The sequence below is a fragment of the Leuresthes tenuis genome, unplaced genomic scaffold (assembly GCF_036924035.1).
Source record: "Leuresthes tenuis unplaced genomic scaffold, fLeuTen1.0.hap1 SCAF_1, whole genome shotgun sequence".
In the NCBI taxonomy this organism is placed as follows: Eukaryota; Metazoa; Chordata; class Actinopteri; order Atheriniformes; family Atherinopsidae; genus Leuresthes; species Leuresthes tenuis.
The window spans coordinates 6,194,345-6,218,534 of record NW_027325355.1 but is presented as its reverse complement, the minus strand read 5'-3'; the positions used below and the strand labels follow the sequence as shown (position 1 = coordinate 6,218,534).

At 42.2% G+C, this 24,190-nt stretch overlaps 1 protein-coding gene and 2 pseudogenes across 1 annotated transcript in view; all 3 read left to right on the top strand.

Moving 5' to 3' along the window:
* LOC140296317 (NLR family CARD domain-containing protein 3-like) overlaps window positions 1-24,190 on the top strand; it is a 57,793-nt gene that overhangs the window by 19,011 nt on the left and 14,592 nt on the right. The gene's annotated exons all lie outside the window — the stretch shown is intronic.
* On the top strand, window positions 10,199-10,307 carry LOC140267283 (5S ribosomal RNA; annotated as a pseudogene).
* Window positions 12,632-12,740, top strand: LOC140267503 (5S ribosomal RNA; annotated as a pseudogene).

Genomic DNA, 24,190 nt, shown 5'->3' with positions numbered 1-24,190 from the left:
ATTCAGCTGTATTTTACAGGAGGAAGGTAATATATTTCCTTAGAATAAAATGTGTGTTTGCATACTCACACACAGTTTTGGACGGATCTGTTTGGTGACTTGAGGGAGAAGCATCTGTTCAAAAGCAGCTACGAACACACAAGGCTGCTGCGATACAGCCGTCTGGGAGCACGACAGAAAGAACTGGACGAATACAAGCACCACTGGAACGCTCACGTTATCCGTGCTGTTCGGCAGTCTAACTGAACATCTGGATGAGCAGAGGTGATGTATCATTTGTCTCACAGGTGAACACTGCAAACCATGTTAAAGCAAAAACAACAGGATGAACTTTTATTTCATCTACATGAAGCATTCACAGGAAAATCATGGTTACATGAGTTTAACCTGAGGTTGGACTGAGGCTGTAAAAGCTCAGAAAACAGTATATGGACCAGAGAGCTTTTTTTTATGATAAAAAAAAAAAAAAAAGGTTTCTTCCTTGAAGCTGTCACTTTAAAATCAGTCATTATGTCTGAGAATTTACACTCATGCTTCAGTCAGCATCACTTTAGTTCTAATATTTATTTGATGGTGTATTTGAGCTTTTATCATGTCGTCTTGTGGTGTCTCTGCATACGAGTCTTGTTGACTAAATCTGGCCAATCACTGGCAGGGAACGCCAACAACATTTAAACTTGAAGAGAAAACAAAGTAAATCTGGTTGTTTTTCTGTATTTTCTTCCCAGATTCAATGGGATGAACTGTGGATTCTCAGCATCTTCACAGACCCTGAGCAGCACCACCAGTTACTGTTGGAGACGATGACCTGCATCCCTTTGAAGAACCACAGAGACAAAGTGGTCTGACACCATCTCTTCAGTGGCAGTCTGCTGTAGAGAACTACATCACTCTGAACAACATGGCTGAACTTTATCTTCATGTCACATTTAGACAAATAAACTGGGATGGCAAAACATTTTATTCTTATGCATTACCCTCCGGCACAGAGGAACACCGGCACCTTGTAGATTTTAAAAAGAGAAGACAGAACAGAGGTTTAAACAGGAGTTTAAAGCTGAGTGTTTAACATCTCCAACCTGAACAAAACCTTTTTCTTTTGGGACATTTCAGGTGTTCATAGTTCAGTGTGTTTAAAAGTGGGAATTCTTCATTCCAAAGTTCATGTTGGCTTTAAAGCTGTTGCAGTTATCAGAGACAGGCGGCTTTAATGTGTTGGCACATGTATTTGCCATGGGGTAGTTTGAACTGGTGAGGAGCTGAAGGGACGCTCCAGGATCCGTGCCAGCAGGAGGTTTGCCTGCTACACCTGTGGCAAGCATGAAGATCTCCTCCAGGGTCACTGAAGTGTCTCCTTCTAAAAGTAGAAAGCATTTGGACTAATTTACTGAAAATGTCAATCTAAAACAAGACTTGGGATGATATTTTACGTTGATAAAGATTAAACTGACTAACCTTCGCAGTCAGAAGGCAGTCTGCCCACAAACTTCTTGTTTTCCTCTTGTTACTTCAGGCAGGACTAAGCTGGGGTTGGAATAAGTTTTCCGTGTCTGTGGCAGATAACTTTTCACTTGAGTGACAGAACAGGGGTCAGGACTGTAGGATACTGCTGCAGTGCTGTGAGAAACTGCAAGCTGCCAAGTCCATCTTTGAAGCCATAATGCAATAATACAGAGGATTTTAACTAACAGTCAGTCACATGTTTAACTCTTTCTGGGCAAGAGCAATAAAATAAACTACCTTTCAACTGCTGTGTAGTTCTCATCAATTAAATACGACTGAAGGTAATCATTGATAACTGAATGCTTTTCCTCCATTGACCCAACACGTTTAAAACACCCTGCAGTTTGCAGCATGGTGCTGCTGTGTACGAGCAAAAAGCAAGAACAAAAAGCACGGCAGAGCCGGATTCAAAAATACTTAACGTTAACAAAAACCAAGGATATGGAAAAAATAAGATGCTGTTGTTTCAGCATCTGTAACACTTTTATCCCCTCTGGGCTTTTACAGAAGAAGCTTCCATAAATGAAAACTCTTGAAGCACTTGGAGGTGCTGGGTGACCTCGGCAGGTGACTTAGGTTTGCACACGTTACCCCAGCGCCTTCAAATCCAAATATCAACACATGGAAGCAAACGTCACTGGTAGATCCCGACCATGTTTCCATGGAGCATGGAGGTGCTGGGGTGACGCATGCACGTCCAACCTCACCTGCACACGTGACCAATCATGTCACTGATGGACCCCTATTTTGGGGATATTCGTTTGACGTTTGCAGATTTCCATTTATGGAAGGTTCTGTGAGTTCTTTTTTCCATATATGGTAAAAACAGGGGCAACAGTGACGGTGTCTACTGGTCATGTGATCATATTTCGAACGCAGAAATCATATAAATAGGGCCAGTAGGACTACTGAAAGTTTAATCCTACACGTTCCCTCGAGGAGCCGTGAAGGGTCGCCTCTCTATCAGACTCCTTCCAGGGTCTCTGCAGTGGGCTCTGCCCCTCCTGCAGTGATACAGGTGGTAGTTATGGAGTCTGATAGACTGTCCTGGCCTGGAGCGTGCTGGGTGGGACATCGGCCGGCTCTTCGGTCCAGGACCGACGCCGAAGCCTCCCTGGGCGGCTTCCGTCGGTCCTGGATCGAGGCGGCTGGCCGGTGTCTCGCTCCTCTCCTCTGGGTGAAGTGGCCGGTAGGATGCCCTGACAGATGGGGAAGACATTAAGCCACCACCTGGAGTCCAGAGCTTACAGCTTTGGGACTCCATTTTTTAATCTTACAACAGCCCCGAGGCTCGGGGTGCATTAACTTTGAGCAGGTGTTCCTCCTGGGCTCCACAAAAATCTCTACAGTACAGCAACTTACATCACTGATGTGATGTCCAATGTTCATACAAGCAGACACATCTGTGCTTTTGTGGGCATCTGTTGCGTCCCTTTGAATGCCTTTGAACTCATCTGTTAACCAACTGACTTTGTGTCAAGTGAGACCAACTCTGCTTCAAAATTCTTTAAGAACATATCAACACTTTCCTTTAACACATTTTTATCAATTCATACTTGGATTTGGGCAATAACATCACCTGGTCAGAGTCACAAAACAAAGGTAGTATAGCCTAAAACCCATGTTTAAATAACGCGACTCTCCCCCGCACGGACGCCATTTTGTTGGTCGCCACGGTTACACATAAACAAACAAGTTCACTTCAAACATTGTCACTTTCCGGTTGGTTTTAGAAAATAGCTTCACTTGGTTAAATCATTAGTTATACAAAAAACTATTATTATAAAACAAGCGTGGTTAAGAATAAAAAAATAAGTAGTTTTGTCATGGCCAGCATTTTTCTTTTCACGTGCAGTTATTCTAACAACCACTAGATGTCGCACATTTTTTAACCTCAGTATGAGCTGCATCTGTGTCTCTGCCTGTCATGAACACCCCATGGACACATTATGTGAAGAGGCAAAGTATCTTCAAAGCGACACTTGGTTATATTAATCCAGTCGTACCAATATCTTTCACTTGTATCCCCCTTTCTTTGATTTAAAATGACTAACCTTAATAATAAAGTGTAACAGACAGTATTGTATTGTATTCTCATGTCAAATGTCCTGCTGGAAAAGTGCATTCTGGGAGGAGTAATAAAACGGGGGCGGCAGGTTCTGAAAGTTAAACTCAGTATCCAGTCTCCATTAATGTTTTTATTTTAAAGTGTTAAGTTGAATGAACCCAGCAAGCTCGGTTACTTTGGTGGCAGAGCTCATGTTTTTATATGTTTAGACTTTTGCCGGTCCATGGAAGTTAGCTTGCTGTGTGAGTTAGCGCGAGGCTAAGTTAGCATCACGCGGCGTGGAGACATGACCCTGTCAAGTTCAGTTGGTCTCTGTTTGGTGGATCTACCCGCTCCATTTGCTGGTGACGGAAGCCAGAGTTTCCTTGGCTGGAGGGACGGGAGATGGCGGCGACTACTACGGTGAGCTCGCGAGGATTCCTCCAACCTGTTTGAGCAAGTCTGCGTTTTTGCTGGTCGTGGAGGCATTTCCCGACTATGGAGATGTGGCACAAAGAGAGGAGAAGTTTCGACGCTTCTTCGCTGGTCTGGGGGCTGCTCTGAAAGCTAAGTTCCTTGAACATTGTGCCACTAATCCGGCGGCCGAGGAAGTTGCGCCTGTGGTGGAAGGAGGTGCCAAGCCAGGTCGTCCCAGATGACTTCTGGTGCTATTCATCAGATTCAGGAGGAGGTGTCGTCAAGGAGATTTCCAGGGGCAGGAGTCCCAGCCCAGGGTGAAGAATGGAGTCACAGTTTCAAAAGTTAAACTCTTACCTACTCAATGACTTCAGTACTTGTAAACCCAAACAAAATGTTCTTGTGAAGAATAGATTGCCTGCTGTGGAATTAAGCTTCCATCTGCTGGATATTTGCTGAATCTGCAACTGTAGGCCAAGCCGGTCAGTTTCAGGGCAAAGCTCCTGCAACACCAGCTCAACATCAGTCAATGCCATCGGTTCATGTTATCCTTTTTGCTGATTCCTCGATTGCAGATAACAAGCTGAATATTGGCTGATACCGATGTTAGGACGATATATCTGTGCATCCCTCCATGAATCCATGAAGCTGAAAATGTGTTTCTGAATGAAAGAGGCAGGTATGTGCAGAGTGAACTTTCTGCTCAACAGTGAGTGTTTCTCAGACAGAAAGACACTTTCTATAAAGATACAGAGGAATTAATTGAGCAGAGTGCAGGATGCAGAGGTTCTTCAGTGAATGTGGTGTTGAAGGTGTGGAGGTGGATCAGTGTGTCAGAGGAGTTTATCTTCATGGGATCAGGCAGGAGGAGAAGACCTTGTCATCAGTGAGTTAAACTGCAGTTTAACTCTGCTGTGAACAGCCTGAACAACACTGCTGCAGCTGTAGTTTGTTCAGTGAGTTAAGGGCTCGTAGCTGTGAACCAGTTGATGATTTTAGCTCAGAAAGGCAGTTCATACAGGTCAGTGGATCCACTGCTGGGAAAGACTGCCAGACCTGTTAGGCCCAAGTGCATTGTGGGAATGTTTGGCAGCGAGCTCTGTCCATGAGATCTACATGAAATCACGTCTGTCTTAGTGTGGAATTCTAACCTGAGCGACCTTAAGACTCCCCGGGTGGAGTTCCTGGGGTTTAGGGCGGACATGTTGTTCTGACTGAGTGACGCAGAGCTGGATGCCGTCTTTGCAGAAATCCAACTAAGTCCCCCAAACACAGGACACAGAATGATGAAATCATTCCTTCATGCCAGGGGACTGCTGCTGCAAAGTGAGTCTGATATAAAGTGGATCCTTATGTGAAAGTCCTCTGTAAGCTGCATCAGTGCAGTCTCTCTGCTTTGTGTCAAAGAAGCTGTGAATGAACCTTCTTCAGATTTAGATCTGATGCATTAGATCTTCTTTTTCTTTGTCCTTCACGCTGGAATAGATGCTTCAGCCGTTTAACTGTTCATCTGTCTGCTGCAACAAACAATGGAGCATCTCCAGTGCTGGAGAGCTTCCTTGGTGCCATCAACACGTCTGGTTTGCCATCAGCTGTGCGCTCTGACAGGCTGCTGAGAATACTGAGGTCGCCCATTTCATGGTGGAACAGCGAGGAGAGAACCCAGACTCACACGTTACCGGAAGGAGTTTCCATAACCAACGGTGAGGTTTCCATGGCGATGTATTAAGAGAAAAGCTCTGCAGGAGAGCACATAACGAGTGTTATTATTCCCCAACGTTCATCCTGCTGTTCCTCTGCAGGACTCTCACTGGCCTCATTCACAAACTCTGCTTTGTCCTCCATTACTGACAGAAAACACTGAACAAAGCATGAATGACATCTGTCATCTGCTTCAGAGCCTGTTGTTTTTTCACATTTCCAAAATGTAAAGTATATTTGAGGGGGAAAGATCTTCAGACATGTTTTCCTTCTTCTTATTTCTTGTGTTGGAACTGTTTGTATTTGCAGCAGCATCAAACATTTTCAGACTTAGTTTTTCAGGCGAGTGCTCCACCAAGACCAGATTAGGCTGGACACACATTTCTAAAGCCATCACTGAACTTATGAGCATCAGTTTCCTCATTGTAGAGTCATAACATCCAGCAGCTGGAAGTTCTAATTCAGAGCAGAAACATCTTCTCTTCCTGCTTGGAATGTTTCTCTGAATCATGTCTCTTGTTCTTCCAGGATAGAACGCTGATGGACAGATGTTTCCATTCCAGTCCTTGACCCATTCCATACTCTGTTTCTCAGCCTGGAGAGGCAACTTGCCTTCTTCATGGATGCTTGGAACCATCACGGCCTGAGAGCAGCAGGCAGCCAGTCTCCCCACCAGCTTTGGACATCATTCAGACACCTTCAGGATCCTGATCAGGTGTGTTAAAACAGCTGAGTGCATCATATCAGGAGCCATTATTTAAATGATACATTTAAAAGGCCTAAACTGATTTGGCGAGATTACAGAACTTAATATTTATACTGAGGAGAACTGATTTCATAGCTTCAGTTTAAAACTGCAACTGAAAATGTTTCAGTGAAACATCTGAAGATGCCAAAGCTTTTGTTTAAGTCTCCAGAAAGCCTACAAACTATTGAATAAGCTTAAAGCTGTGATGGTGTTTTATTTGTGTTCAGGTGGAGGCAGACTGTGGGACTGACTGGGATGGACCACACGGCTCTGATGACCTCGGAGGTGAAACGGACCGAGTTGAAGGAGCCCAAGTGCAGCTTGAAGGACACCTGAGCGAGAACATGGCCAGGTCACCTGACCCCGATGTTCCCTTCATGGATGCACTCCACATCTATGCAGCCGCACCACAGCAGCTGATGCAGCCACAGCAGAACTGGACGAGTTCACCAACGTTCACACACTGCTGGATGGAAAAGTGCACCAAACACTTCATGTTCAATCGTCTTTATTAACCAAACTTTAACATTTGTAAATAAAACTTCAGCTTGAAATGTTTGTTCTCAGTTCTCCTGAACTGTTACCAACCTCACACACTTCCAGTTAATGAGGTAAAGCCTTAACATGGCTCACTGCTCCACAGCCTTCAATGAGCAGCATGAAACAGAGGAACAGACTAACTGCTACAACTTTGAAATGTTCAACTTAAAGACGCTCAGTTTCTCACATTATTCACATCAGATCATTCCAAAGCCAAAGTCTGTACTTCTAACAGACGCTTGGAGCTTTTCTCTGAATGTCTGCTAGCTTTGGCTCTTCAGAGGCAGTTTCAGCAGGTCCTGCAGGCTGAGGCTACAGGCGTGGTCATTTCAGGAGGAACTCCTGCATACAGGTGCTGGGGAGGTATACTCCAACCTGTCCACAGCTTCAGGAGTTGGTGCAGTTCCTGAGAGGAGCCCACAGAGACACAGTCAGAAGTATTTAAAGCTGCCAATAAGATGCTGAACAGCAGAACTTTCTCAACTTTACCCAAAGATCAAAGAATCTCTGCTTCACCTGTAAAAAGAAAACTGGTCTTTCTGCGGTAAAATCAAACAATGTTTCCATCATGTTACCGGGTAGATTTTCCACCACCAGGTTTCAGAAATATGGAGTCAGTGTGAAGAATCAGCAGCAGCTTTAGGAGATGAACATTGTTCAGGTCTGTTTCTCTGAGAGAACATTTACAATCTGAGCATTTTCAGTGTGGTCTCTCAGAAAGCCTGAGCTGCACGTCTCCTCCAGGCTGCTGTGCTCATCCTCACTATCTGGCATCGGCCTCATGATCCTTTTCAGGATGGTCTGAGAAGTAAAAACAGCCTCAGAGGCTGTAAACTGAAAGGGTTTATTAACAGAACAGAGCAGCACTTTTATAAAAGCACAGGCAGAAAAAGCAGGGGGAGAGAGGAGGAAACAAGCAGCAAAGTGCTGCTTTAAGTTAAATTAAGCTGTCGATAAAGCAGCGTTCAAAAGCTACAGCACAAAAATGTCTGTGACAGTCTGTAGGAAACACGTGTCGCTGCATTATCTGACAGAGCAGCAAACAAGTTACTGACTGGAGAAACAATCCACAGCTGTGACAGAGAGCAGCAACAGAAGCTCTACAGGGGTTGTAGGCTGTACTTCTATCACATCGGATGTACTGTAGATTTCTCGGGACGATCCATCTGAGTTCAGCTGAGGCGAGTTGGACCCACGAGGGATGTTCCTGACCAACAATTTGCTCGTCGATTAGTCTAAAACTTAAATTTAGACTAAGTAAAAATATGTCTGAAGATTTAGTCGAGGCCTCAGGACACAGATGCAGGGTCGAGTTCAAAGTCAAGACTTTCTTTATATAAACAACAGGTTGATGATCTGCTCACAGAGCAAAGAAAGGGGCTGTGAAACTCCTGAGCACTCTCCTCAATAACTATGGAGGAGGAGAGTGCAGCTGTGAAAATGATCAAACCAAAAGCCTCTCCACTCCAGGAGGAAAACAAAGAGCTATTAAAGATAAGAAACTCGCAGCTCTCCTAACGAGGCGGACTTAAACAAAAGAAGCTCTCTCAGAAACAGAGGCACTATGAAACCTTAACAGTTATCTATCAGCACACCTATAACGGCGGCGCAAAGATCCTCCAAGAGCAAAACACAAAATCACTCCACTAACGGAGGGCTATGAAACTAAAACAATTAACCAACGCAAAAGCTCCGCTAACGGAGATGATTAAAAGATTACAGCAAAGATCACTCCAAAAAACAGAGGAACAAAACCAGGCTGTGAAACTGAGCGTAATAAAACTAAAGCTATGGATAAAGAATAAATTACAACAAAGGATACGCTCGACTGCAGGCTGAAGGAAGCTGTGGCTGTGGAACAAAGAGGCGAGGGTGAGGCTCATGGTGGAAACAACACACTGGCACAAGACAAGGGAGACACAGACTATTAGAGCACAAGAGGAGCCAAGGAGAACAGCTGGAAACACTTTGGAATCAGGGAAGACAATCAGACGCAGACACAGGAGGAAGGGCAAGGTACCTGAAAGGAGAGGGACGTTAGTGATTTCAAAATAAAACAGGAAATGACGAAACAAGACATGAATCAAAACTTAAATAGTGACAGATTTCTTTTTTTAAAAAATCAGAGGTTTAAAAATACTTTTGACAGTAAAATTGCACATTGGAAAACAACTTAGACCCCAAAAAGTGACCAAAGTCCGACTGTGTTTTAAGTACTTGAGGGAACTGAAAAAATGACATTAACATTAACTATCATGGCACAAGAAGCTCTGACAATGAACACATTTTCTTAAAGTCCATGTGTGTGAAATGTTGGGATAATCTGTGTTTATCTTTGAGTCACCTTCAAATGAAGAGAAGTTACAACACGAACAAGGGAACCCAGAGAAGGATGCAAGATTTGGATAGAAAGCATTTCCCAGCTGGTTGGCTGTTGTCATGCTTCCTGAGCGATTTACACAAGTCAAAGAAATTCCCAACATCTGACACTGAAACACATGTTTGGTCCTACAGTAAACCTGGAGATTAAGAGGGGTTTCCCCTTTTTTATCCTTTCAAAATAAAGAATGAGCAGATTTCTCACTCATTTTGGTAACAGGCCCATTATACGTGACTTACAGTTTATCATAGAGGGAGAAGGACAAGGAGAGGAGCCGTTCATCCCTGCACTCTGTGGGGCTACAGACCGGTGCGCAGCCGCAGCTTCTCTGCAGACTCAGACTGAGTCAAATGAACACGGAGCAAACGACTCCCCTGCTCCATGGAAATTTAACTATGGCTGCAGCCCTGACGTTTAATGTACTCATAAACAACTGTTGCTTTCATTCGCGTGACATATTTTTCCTTCACCCACACTGTATTCAAAGTAAAAAAAAACTTCACCATTTCTCCAAGGAAATTATATAGCTATTATATAGCTGCAGGAACCATATGTTTCTTTTAGTTTTTCACCTAATTGGCTTGAGAGGCTGATTTTGATCCTGCACATGTTCTTCTCTCTCGTGTTGGTTCTCTGCAGCTGAAAGTGAGACTCTCAGATAACTTAGTGTCTGTCGACCTCTTCTGTTCCCTGTGTGTAGTTTTGTGTTCAGCGTCACACAGAGAGACCGAGGCTGCTTAGTTAGATGACATCATCACAAATTGCTCATTTTTAAACAGTTACATTATCTTGAAGAAGTCAGAACACAGTGATAAATGTTGTTTCAGCATCTATATAAAGCTGATTTGTCACTGATTCTCTCGCTCACGGCCATACCACCCTGAACACGTCCGATCTCGGAAGCTAAGCAGGGTCGGGCCTGGTTAGTACTTGGATGGGAGACCGCCTGGGAATACCAGGTGCTGTAAACCTTTTACACCTGCAGGAGGCGCTGCTGCTCACTCAACACGGACAGCTTCGTGACATACTTCACATCAGGAAGGAAATCACTCAAATAAATTCACTTTTCAATCTTTGTCAAAGACTGGAAATGAGCGCACACACAAACCTCATTTAGGTCACTCTGTCATATCATCTTCCAGCACTGCTCAGCTCACATTGACTTCATCTGTTTGAATTCTTCTGGATACCAAACACACACAAATATTATTGTCTCACATTAGTCTGCAGAATGTTAACAGATCTTCCTGCAGTCTGCAGATTCATCCCATTTCCTTCCTTCCTAAGAATCCCTGCTGATATCCAAGGTGCTGATCCCAGATCTGCTCAGATGTCCCAGGTTCTCCTCTTCTTTTATCCTCACACACTGAACTGTCTCCTCATCTATGTGTTAACAACCAGAACCCACTGATGTGGGCTCAGAAATAAAGTTTCCATTGTTTTCCAAACACAAATGAATAAATTACAGAGATTTACTGAGGCCAGATAGAAAAAGTGCACGTGCAGCCACTTTAAACTGTCAAACAGGCAACTTTATATCTAACAGCAAACACTGAGAGCTGCTCTGCAGAATAAATACTTTTACTGGTGGAAGTGTTAGTAAATGTTGCTGATGACACTTTGATTCTTTTGCCTGAGTGAGGTTTTAGATTCAGAACTTTTACTGGGAGTTGAATATTTCTCAGTGTGGCATCAGTGCTTGTAAAGGATCTACACCACTGTCACCTGACTCAAAATCAACACTAATCAAATTGAAAGAAGTTCATAATCAGCTTTTTTAAGTGAATTATAAGCTAAAGGCTTCCTGTTTGCCCCATGTTAGGGTTAAGCTGATCCGGGTCAGGGGTTAAGTTGCACCGTCTGGAGGTGAACTGACCGTCAAACTGAATCTAAATCAAAGCCATAAGAAATTTCAACCATAACTTACCTCTTTGAAAAACTGATTTAAAAGTCCATTATTGTTTTGTAAGTGGTCATATTCATTTTCTTCAGGATAACTTCACATTAAATCTGATTTTTTAAAAAAATGTCATTAAAGTTGGAATCTTCCCTGAAAAAGAAATGCTGAAGTGGAATGAATGAATAAATGTCCCCAAAACTTTCCATCCTTCCACTTTCTTTAATTCATGGTTTCAGGGGGAGTGGAGCCTATCTGTCACAGAAACTCCTCAACATTCCAGCCTAATAACAAGTCTGAAACTAAAGCAAAAACTGCAGCCCCAAATGAACATTGGCATGATATAGGCTGTGTCAAATGCAAAAGCAGTCCCTGTTTCCCTTTTTGGAACTCATCCTTTCTAAGGACAAAGTTAAATGTATGAGGATCAAACACAACAAGTACCTGGGACATGTCAACAGATCCAGGAAATCCAGGAACCAGCAAACTGAGAGCCAAAGAGAAACTGAGGCGTCTGCCAACAAATCAGCAGCAGCTGAAGCTGATCAACTTCCTGATGTGTCATGAGGTGATCACATGTTTCAACAAAAGACATCAAATAACAGCTGAAGCTGCATTACAGACAATAAGAGATGTGGAAGCAGCATCAAAGCTGAAAAATGGGAACTTTAAACCTCGTTGGATGAGAAATGAAATGTGCTGAAGAGCAGGATTTCTACACACGTCAGTCATCATCATGATGTGAGTGTTCAGCTGCATAGAAACATAAGAAGAAGAAGCTCCACTTTAAGACTGTGTGATTCCAGTGATGATCCAGCATTGATCACTTCCAGTTTCTAGAGAATTTGTTTAAAAAAAGAAGCTTTCTGGTGAATTGATTTGATTGTGGATGTGAAGTGTTTCAGCGCCCCCTGCAGGTTGTAGAGAGAAGAGAAAAAGCTTACAGCACCTGTTATTCCCAGCCGGTCTCCCATCCAAATACTAACCGGGCCCCCTGCTTAGCTTTCGAGATCGGGATGTTCAGGGTGGTGTGGCCGTAAGCAAAAGTCACCGTAACAAATATCTATTATATAGCTGCTTGAACCATATGTTTCTTTTAGTTTTTCACCTAATTGGCTTGAGAGGCTGATGCTGATCCTGCACATGTTCTTCTCTCTCGTGTTGGTTCTCTGCAGCTGAAAGTGAGACTCTCAGATAACTTAGTGTCTGTCGACCTCTTCTGTTCCCTGTGTGTAGTTTTGTGTTCAGCGTCACACAGAGAGACCGAGGCTGCATAGTTAGATGATATCATCACAAATTGCTCATTTTTAAACAGTTACATTATATTTTAGAAGTCAGAACACAGTGATAGATGTTGTTTCAGCATCTATATAAAGCTGATTTGTCACTGATTCTCTCGCTCACGGCCATACCACCCTGAACACGCCCGATCTCGGAAGCTAAGCAGGGTCGGGCCTGGTTAGTATTTGCATGGGAGACCGCCTGGGAATACCAGGTGCTGTAAGCTTTTTACACCTGCAGGAGGCGCTGCTGCTCACTCAACACGGACAGCTTCATGACATACTTCACATCAGGAAGGAAATCGGTCAAATAAATTCACTTTTCAATCTTTGTCAAAGACTGGAAATGAGCGCACACATAAAACTCATTTAGGTCACTCTGTCATATCATCTTCCAGCACTGCTCAGCTCACAGTGACTTCATCTGTCTCAATTCTTCTGGATACCAAACACACACAAATATTATTGTCTCACATTAGTCTGCAGACTGTTAACAGATCTTCCTGCAGTCTGCAGATTCATCCCATTTCCTTCCTTCCTAAGAATCCCTGCTGATATCCAAGGTGCTGATCCCAGATCTGCTCAGATGTCCCAGGTTCTCCTCTGCTTTTATCCTCACACACTGAACTGTCTCCTCATCTATGTGTTAACAACCAGAACCCACTGATGTGGGCTCAGAAATAAAGTTTCCAATGTTTTACAAACACAAATGAATAAATTACAGAGATTTACTTAGGCCAGATAGAAAAAGTGCACGTGCAGCCACTTTAAACTGTCAAACAGGCAACTTTATATCTAACAGCAAACACTGAGAGCTGCTCTGCAGAATAAATACTTTTACTGGTGGAAGTGTTAGTAAATGTTGCTGATGACACTTTGATTCTTTTACCTGAGTGAGGTTTTAGATGCAGAATTTTTACTGGGAGTTGAATATTTCTCAGTGTGGCATCAGTGCTTGTAAAGGATCTACACCACTGTCACCTTTTATAAGTGAATTATAAGCGCAAGGCTTCCTGTTTGCCCCAGGTTAGGGCTAAGCTGATCCGGGTCAGGGGTTAAGTTGCACCGTCTGGGGGTGAACTGACCATCAAACTGAATCTAAATCAAAGCCATAAGAAATTTCAACCATAACTTACCTCTTTGAAAAACTGATTTAAAAGTCCATTATTGTTTTGTAAGTGGTCATATTAATTTTCTTCAGGATAACTTCACATTAAATCTGATAAAAAAAAAAAATGTCATTAAAGTTGGAATCTTCCCTGAAACAGAAATGCTGAAGTGGAATGAATGAATAAATGTCCCCAAAACTTTCCATCCTTCCACTTTCTTTAAATCATGGTTTCAGGGGGACTGGAGCCTATCTGTCACAGAAACTCCTCAACATTCCAGTCTAATAACAAGTCTGAAACTAAAGCAAAAACTGCAGCCCCAAATGAACATTGGCATGATATAGGCTGTGTCAAATGCAAAAGCAGTCCCTGTTTCCCTTTTTGGAACTCATCCTTTCTAAGGACAAAGTTAAATGTATGAGGATCAAACACAACAAGTACCTGGGACATGTCAACAGATCCAGGAAATCCAGGAAACAGCAAACTGAGAGCCAAAGAGAAACTGAGGCGTCTGCCAACAAATCAGCAGCAGCTGAAGCTGATCAACTTCCTGATGTGTCATGAGGTGATCACATGTTTCAACTAAATACATCAGATAGACATAGCTTTAACAGATGCAGACCAATATCAATACTTTCACAGTTTGTTCAGAAACTAGATAGTTTTATTGAAAACAACAGCTTATTGAATGAGAGTCAATATGGGTTTGGTTCAAATAGGTCTACAGCTGCAGCAATAATGAAGGTGACAGAAGAAATCCCAACTGCAACAGACAGAAAGAAGTTTACCATAGGGGTATTCATTGAGCTGAAGAAAGCTTTTCACACTATTGATCATTCAATATAACTTTCAGAGTTAAATAGCTTTGGTGTGAGAGGAGTTGCTTTAAAGGGGAACTCCTGTATTTTAAAACCTGGACCTTATTTCTGGCATGAAATACGTTTCATCTACTCACAGAAGAGTTTGGCGAAAGTCGGCGTCCTTCGGGAGCTATTTAGAAAACTCGCAATCAGCGTATATCCATATAATGGAGTTAATGGATGATGCAGCCTCTAAATAAGACATTATCTGTCTTAATTTCACCAATACTTTAAGAAAAATGAATGAACGAACGTGTACTATAGCTCTGTTAGTTCAGAGGTGCTGTTATGTGGCTACTTGCGGCTATAGGAGAGCTAACGGAGGGATTTCTACACAGGCCCTCTACTGGGACAACCAATTTAACCAATTTAAAACAAATGTGTATCTCAGCTGCAGGAGTCAAACTTTGGGATTCTCAACATAATGATTTAAAAGGTTTTTCAGATGTTTCCCTGTTCAAAAAAATGTATGAGGAGAAAACAATTGGACATTAAACAAGACATTAGACAGTGGAAGGAGCTGCACCCATCTGTCCCAGACAGCCCTGATGGGAGCAGGCTGGTCAGATCTTTCTCTGGTATCTCTGTTGTCAAATCTGAGGACTCTTGATATCATTTGAAAGGTCTGAAGTGACATTGTTGTTCGAAAATATTTCTTCCTGTCGATGCGTCCCAGAGACGATCAGTGGCCTCATTGCAGGATCTGTGCACTCCAGCAAAAAGAAGAAGCATCCAGGTGTTCCTCATCAGTGTCTTTCCACATATTGCCATGGACTTTTGTTCCTTCAAGGTTTGACTCTTTTTAATGGCATAAATGGCTAAAAACATGTGTTGATGTCACTGATTCTGGTCACAGCAAACCCTGTGATTCCAGGAGTCATTTTGATGACATCTGCAGCAGCTGCCCTGCCATCATGTACATCATGAGGTACTGAGCTCCAACACATCTTACCATTTTTGGACTTGAGTCTTTCAGCAGGAGCAGCTTCAGCACCGGTGACCTCCTCATCAGATGAGTGTCTTCTGGATGATATTCCACTTTGTCTTCCTCCTCAGAAACCTGCTCATCCGTATCTCCATGCTGCTCTGTGTCCTCTCCCTCATTTTCACCAGAAATATGATGCAGAACTTCTCTCACTGAGAATCTTCTTTTCATTTTGGCATGCTGCACATTGGAGATGTGCACTCTGCACGTCACCAACTCCACACTGAACTGAGCTCACATGTGTGGACATGCCCGTCTTTGCTTGTTCTGTTTCTGTGCAGGTAAACTGGATAACAAGGCAAACTGAGAATCCCCTAAAGCTCACATGATGAGGAGAGGAGCTGGCTGTCAGTGTGTTGGCTGACAGTGCACTGATGATGTCATCTGTGGCTCTAATTATTGCTTTATAATCTTATTTTTGTAACTGGGACGAAACCGACCCTAACAACACAGAAGTCTTAATTTCAGCCTGAGCTTTTTACAATTTAGTTTTATTTTGGTTCCTGACAATAGATAAATCAACTCCAGTTAACTGTAAATATGAAAAACTGTGGTATTCATGTCTCATCCCATCATCACCTTTACAGCACCGCTGCTGGAGCTGATACAGACACACAGGAGACTTTTAACATTTTATCAGTATCAGTTTTACACAGACAGCAGGATCCAGGATGACTCTGATTGCTGTGCAGACCTGAGAGATGTCACCTTGATGTGTTCACAGTTTGTCACATGATGACAGATGTTGTCTCCCTGCACACATCTGGTGCATCTGTCGCAGCACTAAAACTACAGAGCTCCTGCACAGAACAAATCCCAGTTTAAACCGTGGTTTTGATATATTTTCTGGTGATTATCAGCGACTTATTCTGTTCCATCACTGTGAGTCTTCCCAACATTAGGACTGCTTTCAGCCTACATGGATGGGACAGTAATGGGTGGTGTTTCCATCGGCCGGTGACAGACATAACAACAAAATAACGAGACAGAGACGAAGAGACTGAGCGTGGCGTCTGTGACAAGAAGAGTCAGAAACTAATGACATGGATAAAAGTGAACTCTGCTCACAGTGTAGATTCAGAGCAGGAAGTTAGTTCTCACCCATCACTGTGTTTAACTGTTTGAAGCTGTCGGCTGGAAGAAGGATTATTGGCAAATGTGTTGACAGTGTAGATTATCTTCAGTAATTCCTTCTTCATCCAGTTTAAAATCACAAAGATTTATGATTCCTCAGATCAGATGATGATCCGGACTCTTGCATTAGCTCTCTGATCTCAGTGAGACTTCCTGGTTGAACAAAGGTTACTTTAAATATAATATTAGATTTTAACTTAGTAACTTCAGTAGAAGACATGTTGATCGATGTGTTTGAGGGAAGTTACTTAATATCACTAAAGTTTCCAGAACTTATCAAGAAAAGCTCAGTTTTCTTGGTATTACTTTGATAGAATTATTTGGATAAATTTATATAAAGCTTTAAGTAAACACTGGTTTTTAATTGCTCTTAAACTCTTTGTTGGATGTATATTTCAGAGTTTAGTTTTACTCAAGCTGAAAGTGAAACTAAACTTCCATCTTTTTGTGACGCAGGTTATTTTCTCCGTCTGAAGTTAATAGAAGCTATTTTTAATGTTTGACTATAATATCTGCTGTTGGCAGCTTAGTTCAAGCAGAAACAGACACAATCTACAGTTCCTGAGACATTGTCTTTTGGAGAGTGCCTTTCTGCCATTGGAGCTGTTGGTCTCAGAGAAAAGCTCTATAAGTTCTCAGCAGTCAATGCACTACTGATGTTTCAGTCACTTCTGTCTGTAACCGAAGGACTCCGCAACCTCCTTCAGAAAGAGACTGTAGACCTGGCAGAAGCTTTGATCTGCAAACAAGCAGTATGTGACACACTTAAGGGCAAATGCACAGATGCATTTGCCACAGAGCGGCATGAGAGAACCAAAGCCCTGTGTCACACCCGCAGTATCTGTGGGTATCAGATTTTGTGCTGGAGGAAACTGCAGGTTTCACACACTGAAATAAAAACAACTCATGCATTGAAAAGAGAGTTACTTTTCCCTTGTGTGGATAGGATGGTTGGCAGGGCTACTGAAAGGCATCCAGGCATGCAGTCCTGAATGTGAATCACACACTTGAATGAACTTGCAAAACACAACAGCATTGACCTGAAAACAAAGTTTCTGGTGGTCAGAAACTTTCTTGCCCGGGAAACAGAGGCTGGATGTTCACCCACAGATATATTGTCTGTAAACAACCTCCTTGATTCTCTTACCATCAGCTGATTTAAATGTTAATCTTTCATCCATCACAAACAAACAGGATGGAAAATACAGGCTGAATCCAGACAAACAGGTTCATTGCAGACCTGTAGAAGCATCTTTTGTTCACTCTGCATGTTTTTTTTCCATCAGGTGACTCTGTGGGTTTGTCTTTTCATTGTAAGTTTTACTTTTACACTGATTTCACAGATTCAGCCTCCTGCTGTCCTTATAATGTGAGTATTGATGTTTATTATAACAGTTACTGAATAGGCACAAGTACGGAGGAAATTATTTTAGTGTTTTTACAGGCAACCCTTGCTTTATTTAGGAATACATTTTCTAAAGGAAAATAATTTCCTGGTGCAGGAGCTACTGATACTGCAGCCTCTCTGTGAGCTGTTGCCCTTCAGGAAGAATTCATGTAAATGTTCTTTTGTCATAACTGAAGGTAACTTAGTGGCCAATATAGATACATCCCAGGTCCCCAAAGAACGATGAAACAGTTTGATCAGAAGGTGAACACAATGATATTTCATGGATAAAATACTCAAATTTCATATCATTTTTGGATTTCCAGTCCTTTAAAACAGATGCCTGTGTTTTCTTTAACTCCACATTGTTCTCAGACTGAGTCAGAGGAGGAGGAGTCTGACAGCTTCAGATGCTTCATCTCCTCTTTCAAACCCTCCTTCTTATTGTCTCAGATTACAGACATGTTTCCCTCTCTGAAGGCAACCATCCCTAACAGTGCCTGTGGGCAGCTGCTCATGTGGAACATCCTGTAGTGCACTGCGTCGGCTGCATTCCTGCCTGCCTCAAACAATGGCTCAGAAAAGACTTCACAGTCTTGGAGTCATGTCAATTGAAAAAGACGAGCTTCAGCATCTCAATCACAGCAGAGTGATAGAGCCATTTGTCACCCTTAAAAACAGACGGATTTCTTTGATGCTTCCATCCACCAAGTAACTCGCAATTGGAGCCATTTTTTTCTTGTTAATGCTGTAAACATGCTGTTACTGAGCAAACCTATGATAGTTGTTGTACTGTATTAAAGAAACAGACTGAAATAATAATAATAATAAATATTTTCTCTGCCTTTTTTAGCTGTTTGTGATGTTTTGCGCTTGTGCGCTACGTTCACTCACATCCTGTGCATCTCTGGGGGCTAAGCCCCCCCCTGTCCTTAAGACCGAGTGACGCCCCTGAATAAAATGGAAAAAATATATATAAATATTAACAATTTTCTGTATTGGCTTTATTTGGAATAAATATGTCGTAGTGCTGCTGTTGTTTTTCACCTCTACTGTCATGCCTTCTTCACGCAGTCTGACTGGATGTTGTGAAAATAAACACTGGTGTTGTCTGTGATAACTGAAAAGAATGACTCATAAAAGCACCTTCATCTGAACACATTCTTCTCACACCACATAACACACTAAAGTGAGTAAAAACTAACAAGAAGATAGAAAAGTCCACATTTAAGTGCTCAATGTATAAAATAAAGTAGTGAAGTGTTAACAGTGAGTAAATCAGAGTTAAATCCTGCACATAAACACAGGGCTGATATTTGAAACAATATTTTTCACAAACTTTGCTGGAAACCGACCTCAGATTTGTTTTACTGTCACAATCACAACTTTTAGTGATTAACACGCATCTCCTGTGAGCGCTGATTCTCACGTGTCCCTGTCCTCTGTCTGAAATGAACATTCCTGTAACATCTTCCTGGCCTGTGTGTGCCATACAGGTGATAAACTCTCAGAGGCTGCTGTCAGATAACAGCTTGAGGAAAACTTTGAAGGATCCTGAAACATGTAGGCATTCATGTTTCTGAGGATCTGTTAAAAAATCTAATCAAAACAGATGCATATTAAACATTCTGGTACATAAAAAGTCAACATTGATGAAGACCAAAGGCAGCTTTTAAAAAGGAGCTGCATAACCTGAGCATTGTTTGGAGCTAATGATCCAAACATGACAGATGTGTAAATGTTCCCTCCAGCCTTTATTCCCCTGAAGGGGACAAATTCATTCATAATTAAAGATAAAATCATCTGTGATTAGTGTTGATGAGGTCGTGTGAACCATACTTTGGTCTCCCCTTGTTAGGGTTTAATCATGTTTAATCACAGAACTGGTTCCTGGTGAGCAGTGGTTGGCCTCCATCTCCAGTTACCTTCTGCTGGAGATCAGTCTCCAACATCAGCTTTTAGATCTCCCTGATCTCTCTTGGTCGAGCCAGAACACTTATTTTCTGTCTTTGTGAGAAACTCTGGACCCAACTGCTGCTGCCTTTCACTCCTGTAACTTTGTCCAAGCAAAGTTTCAGGTCTGAACAACTTCTGTTCTTCTCTGGACTTTGACTTGTAAACCATCAGATATCAGTCAGATTCCAGTTCCTGCTTCCAGCTTCTGCTTTATTCCCATAAATCTTTACTCTAAACAACATTTAGTTTTGTTTCAAACTAAAAAGGCAGGTACAGTCTTCCTGCAGTACGATACATAATGAAATAAATGTTGTGCTGCATCTGGGAGTCATTTACAGAACGAGCAAATAATTGCTCATCTGCAGCTTCCTTTGACCTAAATTCAGCTATAAGTCCACCAGATGTGGCCCAGCCCTGCTGATATGAACCACTTTGAATACATTGTAGGGACATAAAGTCTGCCCCAACAATCCAGACAAAAAGAACTTTCAGAGCACCTGACGACTCATTTCCACTCCCAGGATGCATCAAACCTGATTGATGAGACTTCAGCTGCTTTACTGAACCAGCTGCAGACATTCAACACTTTTCTGAGCATGAATTCGGGTCATTCTTCAACATTTTCAGCACAATCAAACAGTAAGATGTTTACGGGTTCTGTTAATCTCCTCAAACACAGTCATCATGAAATAAATAAGGCATGCTGTGTGAAACACAACAAGTTTCAGAGGTGTCAGAATACTTTTAAAGCTTCAAACTGAAGCAGGAACATGTTGTAGAGGGAGTGTTCAGCCAGGTCATCTGTTTCAGTCCTATTCATGCTCAGATGGACAGAAAATGCTCTCTTTCTATCCAACATCAGTGATGTTAATGAGCATGTTCCCTCCTCCATCTGATCGTTGCTTCAGAGTCAACATGACCAGTCTGCCTGATACCAAAGCAGGATGCCTCCAAGTCCCAGGCTGGCTGTGAGATGGTCAGTTACCATTCTGACCTCCATCATGATCCCTACCTAATGTGAGAAAACTGCTCAGTGAGACATGATGGAGGAAATAAGCAGATGATGGCTGATAGGAGTCAGGAGTGAGAGTAAGACTGATGAAACTGTTCATTCATTTCAAAACAAATCAGAAATGTTACAACAAGGTTACAAGCTGCTGTTAAACTCAGAGACGCAGACGCTGGCTGCAGAAAACGCAGCCCTCAGAGGATCGGTGAAAACACTCACCGAGGGAATGAGCCGGATCTCTGACGAGAACAAGAGGATGAAAGAATCAATTATTGATCTCCAGGCTCGTAGTATGAGGGACAATCTGGTGTTTTCTGGAATCCCGGAGCAGGCAGACGAGGATCCTGAACTCACAGTGAAAAGCTTCATTCAAAATCAGCTGAAACTTCCAGGAGATGTAGTGAAAAACATTACTTTTCACCGAGTCCACCGCCTGGGAGGGAAGAGACCTGATGCCCGCCGACCGAGACCGATTGTGGCCAAGTTCGAGCATTTCCAACAGAAGGTCCAGGTGAGGGGCCGCGGCAGGGAGCTGAGAGGAACGGACTTCAGCGTCAACGACCAGTTTCCCAAAGAAATCCTGGAAAGACGCAGGGTTCTGTTCCCCATCCGGAGAAAGTTCATGGAAGGAGGCTCCCGAGCTGTCATCGCGGTGGATAAGTTATTCATCAACGGGCAGCTGTACCGCGACCAGGAAACCACTCCTTGGCTCTTCTAAACTCCAGGTGATCTGTATTCGTTAACTTGTATAAATCATATCACCATAGATAGTACATAAGTAACTCTGAAATAATCTATCCAATTCACAGTTATCTATCAAGGCAAAATATATAGCTCACTGCCAGTCTCACCAGCATAGGATGTATGCAGTTCATATTTGTTTATTTGGGTATGTTTTTTTGTTTTCGTTTTTGTTTTTTCTATCTCACACTTCCACTCTTTTGCACTGTTTTTCTATTCTGTCTTTCTTCCCCAACCCGCTGCGTTTCCACCTTAATAAGTAATGTTAACAAGCACGGCGCACATAGAGTTTTGAGCAGAGCACATAATCAAGTTCCACACAGCATCGACAGCGCAAGTACATATTGTAGCAAGCTCATACTGACAACTGAAACACCAACAATGGCATGTTCACGGAAGCATATATGCACACACACGCACGGGATGCTTTTAGCAAGCATCCAGCACTCACTGCGTTAGTCTGAGCATGTCCACACTGAGGTTTATCTCATGGAATGTGCATGGAGCTGGGTCCAGGGAGAAGAGATTAAAAATCTCCAATAAATTGAAGGATTTACAGGCGGACATTGTTTTATTACAGGAGATTCATTTATCAAAGACTGTAGCTGATGTTCTCACCACAGCACAGTTTCCTCATGTGTACTCAGCCTGTTACAACTCCAGACAAAGAGGTGTAGCCATTCTGATAAATAGAAGAGTAAATTTCACCGTAAACAACACAGTTATAGATCCAGAAGGTAGATTTCTAATAGTTAATTTATCTGTTCAAAATATGAATTTATGCATTGAAAATATATATGGTCCAAATGTGGATGACCCCTCATTTTTTCACTCCTTTTTCACTTCACTCTCTGATCACTCAGATAACACACTCATCATAGGAGGGGACTTTAACATGGTATTAGACTCAGGAGTAGACAGACTCAGTACTTCAGGAAGTCAGCGGAACTGGCAGTCCACGAATATTGTTAAACAGTATATGAAAGATTTTGGTCTTTGTGATGCTTGGCGCTCCCACCACCCCACTCTTAGAGAATACACCTTCTTCTCACCGGTACACCACTCATACTCAAGAATAGATTATTTCTTAGTTAGCAGTTCCTTGATGAGGGATATTTCAGACACCAAAATCCACCCCATCACTATCAGTGATCACGCTCCAGTTTCTATCACACTGAAGAATAACAGAGTTACACCACCAGCTAGGAATTGGAGATTTAATACATCATTACTAAAAGACCCTGATTTTATTAATTATTTCAAAAGGGAATGGTCTGTATATTTAGAAAATAATGACCTGCCAGGAATGTCAGCTTGTACTCTTTGGGAAGCCGGAAAAGCAGTTATGAGAGGCAAAATAATCTCTTTTTCATCAAATAAGAAAAAGAGGGAAAGTTCAAGGAAATCAGATTTAGAACTCAGGATTAAATCATTAGAAATTGTCTACAGTACCTCCAAAGAGGAACACACACTGAATGAATTAAGAAAAGCTAAACTTGAATTAAACAAAATTATTGATAAACAAACACAGTTTCTGATACAAAGACTTCGCTTGGAGAACTTTGAGCACGGCAATAAATCTGGAAAGTTCCTAGCTAACCAACTAAAGAGAAACAAAGAGAAAACAACAATCACTTCTGTTAAAGACTCAAAAGGAAATGTCACCCATGACCCCGATGTAATCAACAATGCTTTTAGGGACTTCTATAAAACCTTATATTCATCACAAAATGATCCATCAGACAGTAACATAGATCAGTTTCTTAGTAATATCAACCTTCCAAAATTACAAACCGAACAGGCAATGGCTCTGGATTCACCTCTTTCAATAGGAGAACTCCATGAAGCCCTTCAACATATGCCTAGTAACAAAGCCCCGGGACCAGATGGTTTTCCAGCAGAGTTCTACAAAGAATTTTGGACTGTTTTGGCACCTGCATTTCACAAAATGGTATTACAAGTTAAGCAGAATGGCAGATTATCCCCACACATGAACTCTGCTAACATTATCTTGCTACAGAAACCAGGAAAAGACCCCATACTTCCATCCAGCTACCGCCCAATATCTCTAATAAATGCAGACCTCAAAATAATTTGTAAAGCCCTCGCCAAAAGAATAGAAAAAATAACTCCACTTATAATACATCCTGACCAGACAGGTTTTATAAAGGGTAGACACTCATCCACTAACACTCGCAGGCTAATTAATCTCATAGACTATTCTAACATCAACAACCTGGAAACCACAATAGTCTCTCTAGATGCAGAAAAAGCATTTGATCGAGTGAACTGGAAATTTTTATTCGCAGCATTAAACAAATTTGGGTTTGGGTCACACTTCATCAACTGGATAAGGATATTATATAGCTCCCCAAATGCGTGTGTCAGGACAAATGATCAAACCTCTCCAAACTTCAGTCTGCAGAGAGGTACAAGACAGGGTTGCCCACTTTCTCCCTCACTTTTTGCTATTTTCATCGAACCTTTAGCAGCTGC